The sequence below is a fragment of the Peromyscus leucopus genome, chromosome 17, assembly GCF_004664715.2.
Source record: "Peromyscus leucopus breed LL Stock chromosome 17, UCI_PerLeu_2.1, whole genome shotgun sequence".
Lineage (NCBI taxonomy): Eukaryota > Metazoa > Chordata > Mammalia > Rodentia > Cricetidae > Peromyscus > Peromyscus leucopus.
The window spans coordinates 28,247,977-28,268,642 of record NC_051077.1 but is presented as its reverse complement, the minus strand read 5'-3'; positions in this window follow the sequence as shown (position 1 = coordinate 28,268,642).

Sequence of the window (20,666 nt, the reverse complement as noted above, 5' to 3'; positions counted from 1 at the left end):
GATTTTGCAGTTTATTATTGCATAATTTATCCTTAGAGTGTGTAATGAGCTTTTGTATTTCTGGAATATCACACAAACTGTGTCATTTCCCTTTGTTTTATGACTTTTAAATCTTTTCTGTCTCGCGTAAATTTTTACCTGGTCTGCATAACATTTTGTAAATTTTATCATTTCAGAAATGCTATATTTTTACTGATCCTTTGTAATGTTTTCTTGTGAATCTATTATTTACTTTGCTTGGAGGTTTAGATATGTTTCCACTAATAATTTTGGGTTTAATTTGTACATCAACTAGTGTATTGATATTTACATGAAGTAGGTCTCCTTTTGTATTTATGTGTTTATTTCTACTAATGGCTTTTGCTTTGAGGTCATCAAAATGGTCACAAAGAACAGCACCTGGTTGCAACAATAAATTTTGTACTAAGAAGTTAATTTTAAAGGTAAAAGAAAACCACTCTGAATTAATTTTACCTCTCCTGTGGGTTTTGAGTTTTTGCTATGTTAAGTTATATATTTATGCTTTCAATCTCTAATTTAAAAAAAAGAGTCATTGTATTGCTATGTTCATTAAGTAGAATGTTTGTTGTAAGTTTTCCCCTAGGACACATAACCACCTAGTCTCAGTTTCTTGACCACTTTAGCAGTGCCAGGTATGGGTTCAATCTCATGGAGAAGGGCCTTACAGACAGTAAAAAGTTTGTCTGTTAAAGCCAACATTTGGGGCCCTGTTACACCAGAGGCTGTATCATGCTACCGGGTTGCTTTTGAAGCTTGTAGCATTCATAGTCAGTGAAAATTATGTCTACTTTTCTCCTGCAGTGTTATTTAGAGTGACTCCCAGAAGTATGAACACTAGTCAGTAGGAGGGAAGATTCTGGTTAGACACCAAATCAGTTTCTCCACTCTTAATGGCCTGTCTATGGTATCTACAACAACAAGGCCTTTCCATTGGGTTGTGAAGAATAACCAATAGCATTGGCCTATAATACTGTAGAGGGGAGCTTTTTAGACAAGAATTCAAAAAGACATAATCCATTCTTGGTGCTGGGAGTATAATTTGGAAAAATAAAATGCCTATTTCTGGCATTGCATTCCTAATTGTATGGTAACTCCACTTAAATTCCATTTGTAAATATACAAATTGAGGAAGCTTCTATAGTGGGTTTCTGTGTGAATTTTCCAAAGGCCTTTAACATCAGTTATCCCTCTGCATATCTTCCCCATACTCTGTCCTCCCATCAGCCTCCTCAATTGATCCTTCCATTCTGAAGTCCTCTTTATCCTTTTATAACAATGTGTTCCATTCCCCCTTCCTTAAAAGATTCTCCTCTTCCTTAGACTTGAGCCCTTACTAAGTTATGTGGATAATCCAAATGAAATATACACTGGTAAGATTTAAAAGATATCATCCACGAAGAAAGAAGTGAAAGCATGCAATGTTTGTTGTGTTGAGTTTGTGTTACTTTAATCAGGATGACTGTCTCTAGCACCAACTACTTACTTGCAAATTTTAAACTTTTCATTTTTGTTAGCAGCTGAGAAATATTACATACAGAAATACACCACATTTTCATCATCTGTTCATCAGTCAGAGGACATCTAGGCTTTTCATACTTTCTGACTTTTATAAATAGAATGTCAATGAAGTTGAGCGATCAGGTATTTCTGTAGAAGATACCTTGTGTTTTGGGTAGATGCTGACATTTGGTACAGCTGGATCTTGTGGTTGATCATTCTTGGCTTTGAGGAACCTTCATGTTGATTTCCATAGTGCATTTATCTATCAGTTTGTACTCCCACCAGCAATGAGTAAGTGTTACAATTTACCCATAACCTCTGTAGCATCCACTGCTATTTGTTTTATTGATATTGGTCATACTGAAATTGGTGAGATGAAATCTCAAAGTAGGCTTCATTTGCATTTCCCTGATGGTGATGTAGCTATGTTTCACAACCAGTTTTGTTTCATTTTATAAGTACTCTCTGTTTAGTCCTATGCCCCATTTTTAATTGGGAGATGAGTTTTCTGGGTGTCCAGTTTTTTTTTGTTGTTTGTTTGTTTGTTTTTAGTTTGTTGCTAGATCTACAATTGGTAAAGAGTTTTGCCCTTTCTATTGATACCTCCTTTGCTTTGCAGACGATTTTTAGCTTCATGGGGATGATTAAAGATTGATATGGGAGGCACAGCTCACTTGGGCAGTCCCACCTCAGACTTAGCGGTCCTGCACTCTCTAAGAATTTTGCATGAGCAAGCCAAGAGATGCAAGCCTGTGAACAACACTGTTCCCATGATTTCTGCTTAAATTCCTGCCTCCAGCTTCTTGCCCCACCACAGTACTTTGCCTGACTTCCTCAGTGATGGACCATGATTTAAGCCTGTAAAGCATAAATAAACGTTTTCTCATCAAGTTGCCTTGGTCAAGGTGGGTTTTGTTTTGTTTTGTTGTTATTTTGTTTTGTTTTTTCCCAGCAGTAGCAATCTAAGAAAGACAGAGTATACATCACCAAATAAGCCAATATGGAGGTTCTTCAAAAGGATGAGAGTCAGTCAATCAACAATATCTAGTTATACCACGCTTGGGCAGATACCCTAAGGATTCTACATCACCATGCAGAGACACTTGCTAATAATTGTTTTTTGCCACTCTATTCATAATAGCCAGCAATTAGATATGGCCTAGATGTGCAACAACTGGTGAATGGATAATGATAAAACTGGCATTTTTATCATGCATGACGTTGACTTACAAAATAATATTTTCGTGGTAATTGTATTTTAAGGTATAATTCAATTGTGTTCCTAGCCATCCCTGTCTGTGCAGCAGCTGCTCTCTAACGCCAGCCCCATCTCTCTTTGCCAAGCCAGCTCTAGCGGAAGGAGAGGCAGGGTAAGTAAGGAGGTACCCTGGACTGGGGCTCGTGGAAAGCAGATTTCCTCAAATCCACCGACGTTTTTTTAATTTATTTATTAAATTTAACTTTACATATCAACCACGGATTTCCTTGTTCTCCCCTCTCCTGCTTCCCCCCAGCCCACCTCCCATTCCCATATCCTCCAGGCCAAAGACTCCCCTGAGGATTGAGTTCAACCTGGTAGACTCAGTCCAGGCAGGTCCAGTCCCCTCCTCCCAGGCTGAGCCAAGTGTCCCTGTATAAGCCCCAGGTTCCAAACTGCCAGCTCATGCACTGAGGACAGGACCCGGTCCCACTGTCTGGATGCCTCCCAAGCAGATCAAGCTAATCAACTGTCTTATTTATCCTGAGGGCCTGATCCAGCACCCCTTCATGACAAAGGTACTGGAGAGATCAGGAATACAGGGAACATACTGAAACATAAGAAAGGCAATTTACAGCAAGCCAACAGCCAACATCAAATTAAATGGAGAGAAACTCAAAGCAATTCCACTAAAATCAGGAATGAGGCAAGGCTGTCTGTTCTCCCCATACTTATTCAATATAGTACTTGAAGTTCTAGCCAGAGCAATAAGACAGCATAAGGAAATCAAGGGGATATAAATTGGAAAGGAAGAAGTCAAGCTTTCCCTATTTGCAGATGACATGATAGTATAATTGAGTGACCCCAAAGATTCAACCAAGGAACTGATAAAGCTTATAAACACCTTCAGCAACATAGCAGGATACAAGATCAACTCAAAAAAAAAAAAAAAAATCCGTAGCCCTCCTATATACAATGGACAAACAGGCTGAGAAGGAAATCAGAGATACATCACCCTTTACAATAGCCACAAATGAGATAAAATACCTTGGAGTAACACTAACCAAGCAAGTGAAGGACCTATATGACAAAAACTTTGAGTCCCTGAAAAAAATCCACCAATGTTAAAGCATCCAGCAAACAACTGGCTACAAAAGCCGCTCTCAAGAGTGCGCCCTCTACTGGACAGTGAAGAAACCTCATCTTTACAGGCCTGGTACTGTGGCATTCTGTGAAATCAGACACAACCAGAAATCCACTGAACTTCTGATTCCCAAGCTCCCCTTCCAGAGTCTGGTGCACGAAATTGCTCAGGCCTTCAAAACAAATTGGCAACCATTGACATTTTACCCGAGGCAAGTGAGGCCTATCTTCTTGTCCTTTTTGAAGATACCAACCTGAATAATATCCATGCCAAATGTGTAGCAACTATGCCAAAAGATAATCAGCCAGCATGCCACATACATGGAGAACGTGCTTAAGAGGACTGGCCTCTACTGAATGTACCAGGCTCTGCAGACTCCCCATGGGAGACCTTGCCTTGTTGGAGGAGGGAATGGGAGTGAGTTGGGGGGGGGGGTGCAGGAGAGGCGGGAGGAGAGGGCGATCTGAGATTGGTATGTTAAAAGAATAAAAAAAATGCCTTAATAAAAAAGAAATATAAATAAAATACACAATTAGAAAAAAATAGTTCACAATAAGGGGAAACATTTCATTCTCAAAAATACTTTTTCCTCTTCTACATGTTATCTGTAGTTCTAAATGTTAGATTTTTTTTCCATGGGGTCAAAAGGTACCTAAGTAAATGATTGTGAGTGGAAAAATGGGGGACAGAAACCAGGTATTGGCAGTTTTTCCATTTTCATGTGTGTGTGAATTATTAATACAGATGCAGGATGTAAAGCTTTAATGCAAGCAAAGTTTTGGGGAACATATTTCAACAGTTCAAAGTCATAACAATTATAAATAAACCTGTTAAAATTTTTTAAAAATATGTAACTCACAGTTCATTTAAAGGGAGTAAAATTTGCACTCAGACAATGGTAGGTTAAAAAAAATAGCACAGTGTCCCTCTGACGTAGAGGTGTTCAGTCATAATCCCACAGATGGTAGCTTCGGCCCATTGGCTCAGGGTCCTACAAGACTGAAGAAGCGTCCTGAATGAAGCTAGTCATTCCTTAGCAACACAGGAGGAATTGTGACTGAGTTTCTAGAATCCAAATATGCCAGGCAATACATTTTATGTTATTTAATGCAGTCACTTTGAATGACTAATGATGAACGATATTAAAGAGTAGAAAACATCAGGTCAAATTTTCACTGTTTAGAAACAAGCGGTTAGGACATCTACCTGAAAAAGATGTAAAAATCTAAAGAGGGGCAGAGTGCAGACACAGAACTGAAGAGGAAAGGTCAAGTAAGAACATTAATATGTATCCAGCTTCCAGATGTAACAAAACTTATTTAGCAAATAATTAAAATTTCCTTGAAAGTTCATTTTATTCCAGTTGCAATGGCAAGATTAATAAGGACAGACATGATATGCTGGCTAGGATGTACCTACCGGGGAACAGTTATTAGTTGCTGGTGAGGATGCAAACTAGGAAGCCACTCTGAAAATCAGTGTAGATATTACTCAAAAACAGGAAAATATATTTATCATAAGATTTATCTGTATGAATCTTGGGTGCATACCTAAAGGACTCTACAGCTTGTTATAGAGGTAATTATCCATCTTTGTTTCTAGCTAATCTACTGATAGTAGCCAGAAATGGTACGCAGCACAGAAGACCATCAGTTGATGAAAAGATAATAGAAATATGGTAACTTCACACAATGGAATGTCACTCAGCTGTTAAGAAAAATGGACTTGGAAGGTATAGTTATGGAGTTAAAAGCAATCATGATGAGGAAGGACAGCCAGACAAAGAAAGACAAGCATTGCATGTTTCTCTTAAAAGTGGATGTTATCATTTATAGTTTAGATATGTTGTGTTTCGATTATAGTACACTCAGAGCTTATGTGACTAGTAAAGGACCAGGGGGCAATAGAGAATCTGCCCAGGAATGATATATAGAATATATAGTTATAAATAAATAAATAAAGGGGAGATTAGAATACAATGAATGGTAAGAGTTGCATCTGGGAGGACAGGGTAGAGCTAGGAATACGAAGAGGGATAACTAACAATAAGGCCATTAGAAATGCCATATGAAACCTACTACTGTAGAAGCATCCATGTGGTGATGCATTGTGTCCCCCAATAAAATTTATCTGAGGATCAGAGGAAAAAGCCAGCCACTATAGTAAACATAGAGATCGGGCAATGGTAGCACATGCCTTTAATCCTATTACTTGAGAGGTAGAGATCTGTCTGGATCTCTGTGAGTTCAAAGCCACACTGATAACAGAACCAGGCATGGTGATACACATGTTTAATCCCAGCACTAATTATAGAGGTTTGGAGACCTGTGCAAACATCAGGAAGTAGCAGAGCTGGGCAGGAAGAGGAAGTAGATATACCTGGGCTGAGAGAGCAAATGAGGGAGCAGAACAGAAAGGCATATAGGCATGGGTATATAGGAAGTAGGTCTCTTTGGAGACTGAGGTGTCAGTGATATGAGGCTAGCTTGCGGCTTCTTCTATTCCTCTGATCTCTCATGTTTTCACCCTTATATCTGGCTCCATGTTTTTTTATTTAATAAGACTTTTTAAGATTCATGTTACACATCCTAAAATACATACATATTTTAAAATTTTAAATGGAATCACAATTATAATGTGGGAGCCTATGCCCCAACTAAATACCAATGTCACCAAATAAAACCTCCACTTCACAGAAAGGACTACATCTTTCTGCATCGTTGTGCAAGTGGTCTCATGGACCCCCAGTCACAGTAGGATACTGTCAATGCTATTAGTTACCAACTACAACTAATGGTAAGACATTATTGATGATGATAACACACATTTATGGCATATAAGATGGAAATATCTAGATGAGGGTAAGCTGGAGACTTCACACATGCTAAAAGATTTCTTATACATGCCATTAAAAGTGGCATATATGCTTCAAGAGCAGAGAAGTAATCATCAGTCTATTCCAGCTGTAACATAGCTATGCTAAGCTGTAGTAATGACCTGCCAACAAGAAGTGCACACTGATGCACTGGTGGAAATATTGGTGAGACTGCTCTGGAATTCACTAATCCTCTTTTGATTAGATTTGTGTTGCTCTCCATGATATGGAACCCATACTTGATATTGTTTATGTTTGGAGTAGGTGAGTCATGTGGTATAGATAGAAACCTATAACTTGATGACTATTACAATAAAACGACTCCTAATGACATGTTGCTATACCTGTAGATCAGGGTGTCACACAACTCTCATCAAAGAAGCTTCTTCAGGCAGTGGATAGTAAATAACTATATGAAAAACTGAACAATATGCAGAAAGTGAGAGACTTTGGAGTGTTCGGCCCTAAAAGGATGTCTTTATCAAAACTGTCCCCTCAAGGCTCAGAGATTATTGTAGGAAAGGGAATGGAAAGATTCTAAATGCAAGAGATGATGGATGACGAAGAAAACAGCATTTCCCAGACCCAGTAGGACAGATACACATATTAACTCAAAAACAAAGGTAAGGAAAAGTCCTGTACAAGCTTAATCCATACAGAATCCCAACAAGAATGAGAAGTGGGCATAAAGTGCCATCTCTAGGAAATATAATCAAAATATATTGTATGGGGAAAAACATAACTCCCCCCCCAAAAAAATAAAGATGTTTAAAAAGCTCCACTCCTAGCTAAGAAGTTATTTTCATATGATAATCGCTAAGAAAGGAAAATTGATTTTCTTCAATGGAGTGAAACGAGATATATGAACTTCACTCATTTGTTTGTGGCAGATGATCACATGTAGTTAGCCAACATAATTGGACCCCAGATTTTTTGGTGTCCTCTTCTTTTTGAAGGTGGGGCTATTTCTTGTTGCTTTTTTTTGTTTTGTTTTGTTTTGTTTTGGGTTTTTTTTTTTAAGACAGAAAAAGTGTATGAAGTTGACTGGGATGGAAGTAGGGGCAAGGATCCAGGGAAAGTTGCAGGATGGGAAAGAATGTAATAAAATATAAAGTATAAAATTCTCAAAGAAAATAAGAATAGAAAAGAAGAAAGGGTAAATGAAGCAAATGGGCAAGTCACCAAGCTCCCAAACATTACTAATCTTAGTCAATAAATAAACATGTTCCCAGCATTTGTTCTCATCAACCTATAAGATGCAGTGAACAGTAAACAACAGACCTATAATGAACAATATACAGAAAGCAGGAGAATTTGGAGTGCTCAGAACTAAATGGAATGTTTTTATCAAATCCCTCTTCTGAAGGCTCAGAGATCACCGTGGAAACATGAATAAAAGAGGCTATGAGCCAGATATATATATATATATATGAGCTCACAGGAATGGTGAGAAAAAGGCCTGAACAAAAGCAACCCAGACACCAGACAGAATCCCTGGGCACAAAGTGGCACCCTGATAAATGTGATCAGAATATATTGCATTAAAAAATTCACACCCACTCCAAGCCATGTAGTTATTTGCAAGTGAAAATTCCTGGGAGACAAAAAAATTAATTTTCTTCAACAGAGTGAAATTAGGTAAGTCAACCACACTCACAGACTCACTCCATGGCAGACACAATAATCACATCTACTATGGAAAGCAGAAAGCAGACTTCAGGTTTTTGGTGTAATTTTCTTTGGGTTTCACTTTTGTTGTTTTGCTTTGTTTTGTTTTAAAAGAGGAAAAAGAATATGAAGTTAGGTGGGTTGGAGGAAGGGATGAGTCTGGGAGGGGAAAGAATGGAATAAAATGTAGAGTATAAAACTCTCAAAGAAAATCATAATAAAAAAGATGGAAGCATCAATGAAGCACACTGGTAGGTCACCAAGTTCCCAAATATTAGCAGTCTTCATCAGCAACTAAACGTGATCCCACTGTTTACCCTCATCAACCTATGAAATGCATGGCTCTCAGATTGATTTTTTTTTATCAATTATCAGCTAGTTCACTGCTAAAGAAATTCATCCTACACTGTTCCTCACCCCTCCTAGATTCATTCTATGCACTAGTTTTTTTTTTTTTGTTTTTTTTTGTTTTTTTTGTTTTTTGTTTTTTTCGAGACAGGGTTTCTCTGTGTAGCTTTGCGCCTTTCCTGGAGCTCACTTGGTAGCCCAGGCTGGCCTCGAACTCACAGAGATCCGCCTGCCTCTGCCTCCCGAGTGCTGGGATTAAAGGCGTGCGCCACCACGCCTGGCTCTCTATGCACTAGTTTAGTAACCATTGTATGAAATAGACAATGATTTTATATGTTCAGGTGTTTGTTCTATGTCTCTATGACTCATTGACCACAGGGAGATATAGCTAATGGCAGACCTTTGTTTCCTTAAGAGTATTTTTAAAAGGGGTGGAGTTATTTTCTAGAATATGAAGTGCTTTGAGCATTCCTTATTAGAGTTAATACAGAGTAAATAAACCAGAGCATGATTACAATATGAACAGAAATAAAGAGTTCAGCTGATTTTTACAGTGTGTGGGGAAACCTATAAGTTAGGAAAGGAGACTTATTCAAGCTGGAGATACTGGAGCATAACATAGGACAGGAAGGAAGTGAAACTTATTAACATGGAAGAACAAATCCAAATAACTTTGGTGGAAGTGGTAGAGGAAACACTGGGAAGAACCTCACCAGCTGCCAAGTTCCGTTAAATGAGAGGCTCCTGTTGCTGGGCTCACAAATCTAGAACTTACTCCATAGGTAACAAATAAAGAACATATATCCCCTTGTGCATTCTCCAACAAAAACCTTGTTCCTAAGATGGGTTCTAAAGATGTTTTTTGAGCAAGATCACAACCAGAAAGGAACACGGGCATTACTTCACCTGATGGTGAGTCTTTGGAAGATTCAGTAAGCACAAATAATTAGGAGGTCAATGCATACATCTCTCAGTTCCTGGACAATTGTTCATAATTGAGGGTGGAATTTCCTTTAAATATTTCCACTCTTTTCTATTTTATTATGGAGATTCTAGAGGTTTTAGTGCGATTCAATGCATCCTAAATTATAGAGAGCTTTGGTGGTAAGTTGGCTAGCTATTGATGATCTGAAGTTTGGGGAAGAAAAAAACCTCAGGTAAAAGATGATATCTGAGAATTACTGGGAAATCCAGGTTTTTATAGCTGTACCATTTATCTTTTCCCTAGAGTTCATTGTACACAGTAATTTAATTAATGTAAGACTCAGCTTGTTCAATTATTCTTTAAAGTATTTTTTAACTTTTTATTACTCTAGTTTTAGTAATAAATTCTGACATATTTTTGTCGGTTCAATTTCAACAATGCTTCATTATTAACAAATAATTGTTTTCCTTATACCAGAAATCTACATGCTATAATAATTATTTCAAATCTAAATCAACATACCCATGGATAGTGACTCAGCATGTCAGAATTTTAATGACAGTTTCATTATATTGTCCTCAAATGTCTTTTACTGGTCCTTTTCTCTTATGTAAGCTCTTAGCACTATATATGATACCGCAACTCATGCCTTAATTGCTTTTCCCAAATAATAATAATACACTAAGGATGATGATACCAGACAAGGGAGATAGGGCGTTTGGTAAAATGAATGTTGCACAAGCCCTACAGACATGAGAATGATCCTGCGACCCTATGTAAAAATCCTGGGTAGTAGCCTGTACTTACAAAGCCAGCTATGAGGAGGCAGACACATGCAGATTGCTAAGGCTTGATGGCCAGCTATTCTTCCCTTTTTTGTGAGCACCATGTCAGTGACCAACTCTGTGTCCCACACTAAGTTGAAACATCATTTAGGTAAGTTATCCAAGGCTAATGCTTGGTTTCCACAAACACAAGCGTACACAAACATACACACCTAGCCACACATATATATGTACACACAAGTTCATAACCACATAAATGAACAAATAATATATAAAAAGTAAATAAAACTCTAAAATGTAAGAAGTAAATACATAAACAAGGCATGTAGCTTTGGAGGACTCACTAGCCAGGATAAAATGTGGCCTCCTGATCTATAGTAATATAAGTAATATATGTATACAAGTATACAAATATAAGTAATATAGCATACAAGCTTCGTGTTCATACTAGTATACACACTCACATACAATATTCATAACAACAAAAAAGAAACTCGAAAATACACATGAAAATGATACTGAGCCTGAGAGAAGTTTCTGCCTCCCATGTAAATGATGAGTCAAGAACAGAAAGGAGCACAAAACTTGTATCCAATAACCAGGAAAATTGGGAGGCAATTTGAGTGTGTGTGTGTGTGTGTGTGTGTGTGTGTGTGTGTGTGTGTAGTCTTAATTTTGAGCTAGGGAAATCTTCAGCTACTATTGAAGATAAGCCAAACATTAGAACATTAAGGAACAATGTGAAAAAAGGGCATGTTACTGAGAGCTGTGAATGTGTTAGAAATATGTTTGTACAGGAACAAGTGTACTTTTCCACACCATTTAATTTTAGCCCATTCTCTGCTGTTGTCTTCTCTAACCTGACTTAATCATGATTTGATTATGACTTACCTATACTCACATGTGACTTTCTTACCTGTGTTTCTTTCAGTCCTGCTGCTGTGATGGATTAACTCTACCAGAAGTCACAACATTAAAGGCCAGTGTTGCATGCTACCAGACAAATTGAGGACTAGCAGAGCAAGGCCTTCTCAAGCTCTGACTTTGCTCTCTAATAGTGACTGTGGGTGAGGCCCTGGTACATGAGAGGATCATGGTTATGGTGGTATTTTGTTCCCCAAAATATTGTGTATCCTAATGAACTTATCTGGGATCAGAGAACAGAAAAGCCACTAGATACTTAGGATAGGCAGTGGTAGCACACGCCTTTAATCCTAGAATTCCAGAGGCAGAAATCCATCTGTTCAAAGATACAGCCAGGCATGGTGACTCACGCCTTTAACCCCAGAAAGCGAGCCTTTAATCCCAGGGAGTGGTGGTAGAAAGCAGAAAGATATATAAGGCGTGAGGACCAGAAACTAGAAGCATTTGGCTGGTTAAGCATTCAGGATTTTGAGCAGCAGTTCAGCTGAGACCCATTGGGATGGGGACACAGAAGCTTCCAGTCTGAAGAAACAGGATCAGCTGATGAACTGGCGAGTTGAGGTGGCTGTGGCTTGTTCTGCTTCTCTGATCTTCCAGCCTTCACCCCAATAACTGGCCTCAGGTTTTATTTTATTAATAAGACCTTCTAACAACTTCTACTACACATGGTCCTTCAGCTCCAGCTGTCAATGATGGTCTTCCTCTCCACATGGTCCCTAACTGGACATGCTAAGTACAGTAGCCCTCCAGAAGTAGTGATACCCTTGACGGTCACTGATGCTAGAAGAAATAATAGTTCTCTGGGTGGCTATCCTATGGCCTGATCTTTGGTGGAAAGAGACACATTATCACTATGACACCCAAGAAAAACTTAATATCCAGAAACTTCTTACTGTTCACCTACACAAGGAAGAGGTGATTTCCTTGAAGAACAGCCTTTTGTGCTGAATGACTGCTACTACCATGGCCATGTAGATGGAGACCCAGAATCCATGGTTGCCCTTGCAAACTATTTGGGGTATTTGCAAGGCATACTAGAGATAAATGGCACAGCTTATGAAATCATGCCCAAGAGTTCAGCTTCCAAATTTGAACATCAGCTTTACAGATGAATAGTGAGGAGACAGACTCACTGGCCATGAGATGCAGGTTAACAGAAGAGGAGATAGCACGACAAACAAAGCTTAAAGAAAGCAATGATGACACACTTACACAAAGCCACTATGAGGGATGGTAGACCCACCACCAGACTCTTGAATTTTTTGTCATGTTAGATAACCAATGATTTGTTCATAAGGGCAGAAATGTCACAGTTTCTAGGAATGAAGTCTTAGCAGTTTTCAATGGGATGAATGGCTATTAAGTTTCAGTAGAAATTGATTTGGTTTTTGTTGGACTTGAAATCTGGACCAAACAAAACCAAATAATTTTAGATGGAAATGTAGCTTCTGTTCTAATTTCTTTTGGCAAGTAGAAGGTAAAAGTGGATAATCGTCACAATCAATATGATGTCATACATCTTTGGGCCAAAAAAGTGTATGGTGGAGATATAGGGCTAGCTTATTTAGGTTCAGTTTGTTTACAACATATTAATTGTGAAATTAATGGTTTCATGTGGGACACATTAGGCATTTCGCCATTCACTATAGCACATGAGTTGGGTCATAATTCGGGTATGCCATATGATGAAAAGACGTGTGTGTAGACAAGAAACCCGCATAATGTTCAGAGAGGTGACTTTATCTACTGAATTCAGCAGCTGTAGTTATTCTAGGATGTGGGATTGTATTTCCCAAAGGACCTGTTTATGTAACATTCCATATAAAGAAACTGTAATGCCATGGGTCTTCTGTAGGAATACTTTGGTTGAAGAAGGAAAGCAGTGTGACTGTGGTTCTTTTGAATCATGTTGAAGAGATCAATGCTGTAGATACGATTGTGTTATGAAACCTCATGCTAAATGCGCTGCTTGGCCTTGTTGCAAAGAACTGCAAGTAGGTACCTTGTGTAGAGAAAAGAACAATGAATGTGGCCTTCCAGAGCGGTGTGATGGAGCTTCAGCTGAGTGTCCTGAAGATGTGCATGTGGAAGAGGGAAGCCCGTGTAGTGGTGGCTATTGTTCGGAAAAAATCATGTAATACCCAAAAGAGCCAGGAGTACAGAAGAGACTTGCTACAAGGAAATGAACAAATGGGATGACCGTTTTGGTGACTGTGGTAATGACAGCTATAGCTATAAAAAAAAATGCAATGACTCTGATATACTCTGTGGAAGAATTCAATGCAAGAACGTGACGGGGCTTCCACTTATGAAAGTGTAGTGATATTGTGTTCCCCAAAATATTGTGTACCCTAATAAACTTATCTGGGGTCAGAGAACAGAACAGCCATTAGATATAGAGGCCAGAAAATGGTGGCACACATGCCTTTAATCCTATCATGCGGGAGGCAGAGATCCATCCGGATCTCTGTGAGTTTAAAGCCACACTGGAAACAGCCAGGCATGGTTACTCATGGTGACTTTAACCCCAGGAAGTGATGGCAGAAAGCAGAAAGTTATATAAGGTGTGAGGACCAGGAACTAGAGCTGGTTAAGCTTTTAGGCTTTAGAGCAGCAGTTCAGCTGAGATCCATTTGGATGAGGACTCAGAGGCTTCCAGTCTGAGGAAACAGGATCAGCTGAGGAACTGGCAACGTGAGGTGGCTGTGGCTTGTTCTGCTTCTCTGATCTTCCAGTGTTCACCCAATATCTGGCTCTGGGTTTGTTCTTATTAATAAGACCATTAAAGACTCGTGCTACATGAAAGGCCATAAAACAGTACATTGGACTCACTTGAACAGTGTCACCTGCTGGACTACAGAGTATCATTTTGGTGTAAACATAGCTGACATTGGAGCAGTGAAATACAGCACACCTCATGGTCCAATGCATATATGCATTGACAGGAAGTGTGTGGATATGCCCTTTTTGTTAAGTAACTGTCCAGAAATCCTATGCAATATGCATGGAGTCTGCAACAATAAACATCATTGCCATTGTGATGGCCAGTGCAAGCCACCAGACTGCCTACCCAGTGGCTTTGGAGGTAGTATAGATAGTGGCCCACCTCGTGTGAGATTACCTAAGAAAAAGTCAAATGAGGCTATCTGCATGCTAGGTGTTTTAATTCCTTTAATGCTTTTGATAGCCTTTTTTATTTGCATAATTAGAGCGATGAAATGATCCCATGCCAAAGAACAGGAGGCACACCAAAACAGAACCAGCACACTGCAATGAAATTTCCACTGAAAAACAAAGGCTCAATCTTAAAGGTTTACCTGCAAAAGAAGATACTAAAGGGAAAAATAAAACATGAAGGAAATGATTTTTAAAAAAAAATATCCTGCAAGAATTCCTTCTAACATTGGTGTGTAGCTTCCTGAACATAGAAATATCACTGTGTGGTTTTCTGAAATCCCAGGCCAGAGGTTCTGGAGACTTCCCTTGTTTGAGTATCAGAAGCATTCACTACCAAATAAAAGGAGATCCTACCATAATCATACTTTTCTTTAGTTTAATTTCTTGCCTTGGTTTTAATAGAATTGATGTCTATCATCCACTAGCTTAGGTCCAACACATGGGCCTCTGTATGCGTTGCTTTGTATTTGGTTTCTCTCAGCTTTAAAGCCTTTTGCCTTCTCATTCTGCTGTGTCACACAGAGAGAGAAAGAATCTCCAAGTCCCATTTCCTCGTGGCAATTCCTGTCATGAATCTGCCGCTAGGAAAGCCAGAATAAGACTGGAAACTTGAGAGGATGTTTTGAGGTTCCTGTCCCAGGAGCTGCAGCCTCTTCTCTCAACCTGTGTGCTATCAGTAGCTCTCACTCTGCAGGTGATGATCACACAGCTTTCAAAGGTCCCAAACATAACTGTGCTAGGTCAGGCCACTACTGCTGTGATGAAACACCATGACCAAAGCAACTTGGGGGCGGGAAGGGTTTACTTGGCTTACACATCCAAATCGCTGTTCATCATCGAAGGAAGTCGGGATAGGAATTCAAACAGGGTAGGAATGTATACTGATGCAGAACCCATGGAGGAGTGCTGTGGACATCGCCCTATATAAATAAAATGCTGATTGGCCAGTAGCCAGGCAGGAAATATAGGCGGGACAAGCAGAGAAGAGAATTCTGGGAACAGAAAGGGTGAGGCAGAGAGACGCTGCCAGCTGCCGCCATGAGTACCAACATGTAAGACACTGGTAAGCCACGAGCCATGTGGCAACTTACAGACTAATAGAAATGGGTTAATTTAAGATAGAAGAAGTAAATAACAAGAAGCCTGCCATGGCCATACAGTTTATAAGTAATATAAGTCTCTGTGTGTTTACTTGGTTGGGTTTGAGCAGCTGCAGGACTGAAGGGTAAGAGAGATTTTTCCTGACCATGGCCTAGGCAGGACCAGGAAAACTCTAGCTACAGAGGGGTGCTGCTTACTGGCTAATTCTTCCTGGCTTGCTCAGCCTGCTTTCTTATAGAACCAAGGGTCAACAGCCCAGGGGTAGCACTACTAACAACAGCTGTAGCCCTTCCCCATCAACTGCTAAATGAGAACATGTCCTATAGGCTTGGCTATAGTCTGATCCAATGAGGGCATTTTCTCAATAACTGTTTCTCCACTCAGATGACTACATCTTGTGTCCAGTTATATAAATCTAGCCAGCACAACACCATTGTCAGTTCTAGAGATTCAGAACAACTGTGACACATCACACCCAGAATTCTGATCACAGGTCTCTGAGCCCTCCACTGATTCCCGAAATTCCAGCATCAAATCTGTCCTTAGAGATTAGCCTCCCATAGCCAGGGAAAAGCCTTCAAAATCTTGAACAACTATCCACTTTCATCCCTTCAAATTCTAGTCCCACTATAAACAGCTATACACTCCAGCTGGCCCCCTTGGTCAACTCAGGAAAGAGTGTTTCTCATTATGGAATGACGAGACATGTTAGTACTTTGCTGAAGACAGAGTTTCATCATTTCCTTTCACCAATGTGGAAAGATAATTTAAGGTTGCTTCCTATTTCCTTAAAATCTACAACAGAAAATGATTAATCCCGACACTCAACACATAGTAAACTTTGTCTATAAAATGAGATCATGAAGATGTTTGTAAAAATTGTGTTGGATAAAACAAATAAATCCTGTTTTCTTTGGAAATAAAATTAAACATCCCTATTTAACTTTTAAAAACAAATTTTAAAGACAGAAGCCTGTCTTCAAAATTGTACCAGATCCCCAGGCTAATCTCGCCACCCATCCTGTACTGCAAAAGCTCTAGCCTCCCACATGCCATCCTACGTGTATCCACCTCAGGTCCCTTCTCTGCTGCTTCCACCACAACTCTCAATACATGGAGTATAGCCTGCTGAGAACCACAAACCAACCCACCAACGTTTTTCTGCAACCTGGTATATCTAGCCCTGGTCTTAAAACAGTGCCAAGCCCAATCTGGCCACCCATGACCATGTAGCAGCTGGTCTCCAGGCCTCTGTAGCATCCTGCATCTTATATTCCATCACTCAGCCTAATATGACCGAACATCCTGCACTACATAAAAGCCTAGGCTTCTCCAAAGGCCTGTCCTATGGAAAATCAACCACTGGTCCATTCTGGAACACCTCCAACACTCCACTAGATAACCAGACTGCACTCTTCCTCTCCCAGCATCTATCCTGGTGAGTACCCTGCACCTCCCACACCTTTTCTGTAACACACTGGTTCTTGCCTGGGTCCCACAGCCAGTGCAAAGAAGCTCTAGAGTTGACCTGGGTCCTCCCTGCCTAGCCTACAATCCTCATGACTCTCCCATGCCATATTTAAACTTGTTCTGAAGCTAGAAATACCCTCAAATTCAAGGTTTGGAAAAGAAAGCACATTCTGTAAACTAGCCCAGGACCCTCCTCCACCTCACTTCATTTCACCCAAACTATTTCCAATATCTAGATCAAGCACTATGTCCACAATAAACTCATAACTAACAAAAGATCATATTGGCACAATATCAACAGTATTAAAGATCAAGCCACTGTCTCCTCTCCAAATCCTACAGGTCCTGAAGACGTGATGTAAATGTGAATTACCTAGATGAACTCTGTCACACAGAATATGAAAGAACAATTATAAACTTCACTAAAGAACTCAAGGAGCTTAAAAATACATAAAGAAACAGCTCAATGCAATGAAGAAGAAAGAACTTAAGCAGGCTAAACCCCTAAGTGATGCCCAAGAGAACACAAACAAAAACTAGTAGAAATGAGGAAGACAATCCAGGGCTTGAGAACAGAATTCAATCAAGAAATAGAAACATCAAAAAACAAAACAAAACAAAAAAGTGGGGTGGTGGTGGTGGTGGTGGTGGTGGTGGTGGTGGTGCACACCTTTAATCTCCGCACTTGGAAGGCAGAGGCAGGCAGATCTCTGTGGGTTCAAGACCAGCCTGGGCTACAGAGTAAATTCCAGGAACAGCTCCAAAGCTACACAAAGAAACCCTGTCTCAAAAAAAAATCAAAAAAAAAAAATCAAAGAAAGAGGAAGGAAGGAAGGAAGGAAGGAAGGAAGGAAGGAAGGAAGGAAGGAAGGAAGGAAGGGAAACATTAAAGAGGGCATTAGTTGGCCTCACACTCATGGAAATCTGCCTGCTTCTGCCTCCTGAGAGCTGAAATTAAAGGCGTGCACCACTAGAAAAAAAAAAGAAAAAGAAGACATTAGCAGAAATGAAGGTATTCTTGAAAAACCCAATAGCTGAATAACAAAACTCAAAGGAAAGCCTTACAGAGGCAGAAGAGAGGCTATCAGGTTTAGAACATAAAAGTAGAGGATATAGACCAAATAAGCAAGAAACATTTTTTAATACAGGAAAGGAACAGACAAGAAATGAAGAATGCCATTGAAAGCCTTCAAATGTGAGAGACCAAGAAAAACACCAACATTTTGAATTACAAGCATAGATGACAGAGCAGAATCCTAAGCCAATGCCATATTCCAGAGCATCAAGAAAATCATAGAAGTGAACTTCCTCAAAATGAGGAAAGGCACAAGTAGTTACAAGAAGCACACTGAACACCAAAAGGCAAGACAAGGAAAGACAATCCCCATGGCATATCTTTGAAAACTTTAAGTGTTACAATAAAGAATAAAGACAGTGTATTGAAAGCCGCAAGAGAAAAAAACATGTCACATATAAAGAAAAACCCATCAGAATAACAGCTGATTTCTCAATAGAAACTTTGAAAACAAGATGAGCCCAGAGCAATGCATTCCAGCTCCTAAAACATTAAGACTGCCAATCTAGAATAACATATCCAGCAAAATGATATTCCATGATTGAAGGAGAAAGAAAGTTTTCCATTACATAAACAAACTAAGAAGGGTATATCCAACAAATAAAATCTAAAGGACATACAGGAAACAATATCTTGGGCAAGAAAAGGAATGAGCATAGCATAGAGACTGTGAATATAAATATAACACAAATTACCACTGAGGATAAAATGAACAACATCCAATATCAAAAACAAAGTGACTACAGTTAGCACATACAGCACAGGCTAGCTGAATAGATCAAGAAATAAAATCTACTTATTTGATGTAGACAAGAAATGCATCTCAGCTATAAAGATAGACACTGTCTTAGAGGAAAAGGGTGGACAAAAGTACTCCAATCAAATGAGACCAGGAAGCAAGCTCACTTAACTTTCACAATATCTGGCAAAGTAAACTTCAAATTAATCTAATCAGAGGAGATAAAAAGGGACACTTCATTGTTACCAAGGGAACTGTTAATCAAGAAGACCTTACTGTCTTCAACATATATATGCCAAACTCAAATGCACTCTATTTCATAAGAGAATTTACTACTGGGTTTAAAGACAGAGATTAACATCAATCCATTAATAGTAGGTGATTCCAGTACCTTACTTTCTCCATTATACCTGTGATCTAGGAAAAAATATGCAAGGAAATAACAAGATTAATTGACATCATGCATTATAATGGACCTGACATATATGTACAGGATTTTGTCCACAAACATGAAAGAATACATTCTTCTTCTCATCAGCATATGAAAGCATTGGGGGCCAGAACAACCAAAGGATGTCTCAAAGGTCTTAATGAAAGGATGAAGGGAACTAGTTCTGTGTCTTTGCCAAGTTAGGCTGGGTCTAGGACCTTGAGGGAGACAAGTTTGCAGTTCCTGGGAACTATACTTTTCCTCTGAAATGCTGTAGTTATCAATCCCAAGGCTTCTGGGTGCTTGGTCTGTGACATGCTTGAGATAGCCCGTGTTCCCTTTAAACTACATTGCTTGATAATCTTCCTGCTGACTCTGTCCCATTCTGTTATAGTTTTCTGCTGATTCTACCCATGTACAGCAAATAGTAGATGAATCAGTGCTGCTAAATAAATTTGCACGCATGAGGCATCAGCTTATTCAGTCCTTCTGACCCCAGCTTTCTGTCCTGTTCATCTCATCCATGGTCTTCCCATTGAAACATTGTAGTTAGGACCCTCATTTGTGCAGATACAAGTCACTGAAGCTTTTCTAAAATACACCACATTGGGGGAAACAAGGCAAATAGTTACAAAGCCAAAGAGATGAGATAACTCATTATACCATAACTAATGATAATGCAATAAAACTTAAAATTCACAGAAAGCAAATCTCTTGGATATATGCAAATTCATAGATATTAACCCCAACAAAAATTTTACCAAAAATAAATGAAACTGAAAACACAATACAACCAAACTTATAGGATCCATAGAATGCAGTCAATGTCCAAAGTAACTACATTTTAAAAACTCAGGAAGTGCTCTAGAAAATATTTAATGATACATCCAAAAAAAATGAAAAATAATAGGAAATTAGCCAATGGCATGAAATAATAAAAATTATAGCAGAAACAAGTTAAATATAAAAAAGGGAGAAAACAAACAAATTTAAGAGCAGATCTTTGAGAAGATAAGCAAAGTAGACAGACCCTTCACCCAACTAATCCAAAGAAAGTAAGAGAAGACCAAAATTAATGGAATCAGAAATGAAGAGGGAAATATTACAGGATACACCAAAGAAAATCAGATTATTATAAGGGATTACTTTAAAAACCAGTACTCCATTGAGCTGTAAAACCTAAAAGAAAAGGATGGAAGAAATTACCAATCTAAGAAGTTAACAATCTAAACAGACCCATAAAAATTAGAAGATTGAAAAAGTAATAAAAAGCCTTCCAACTTTAA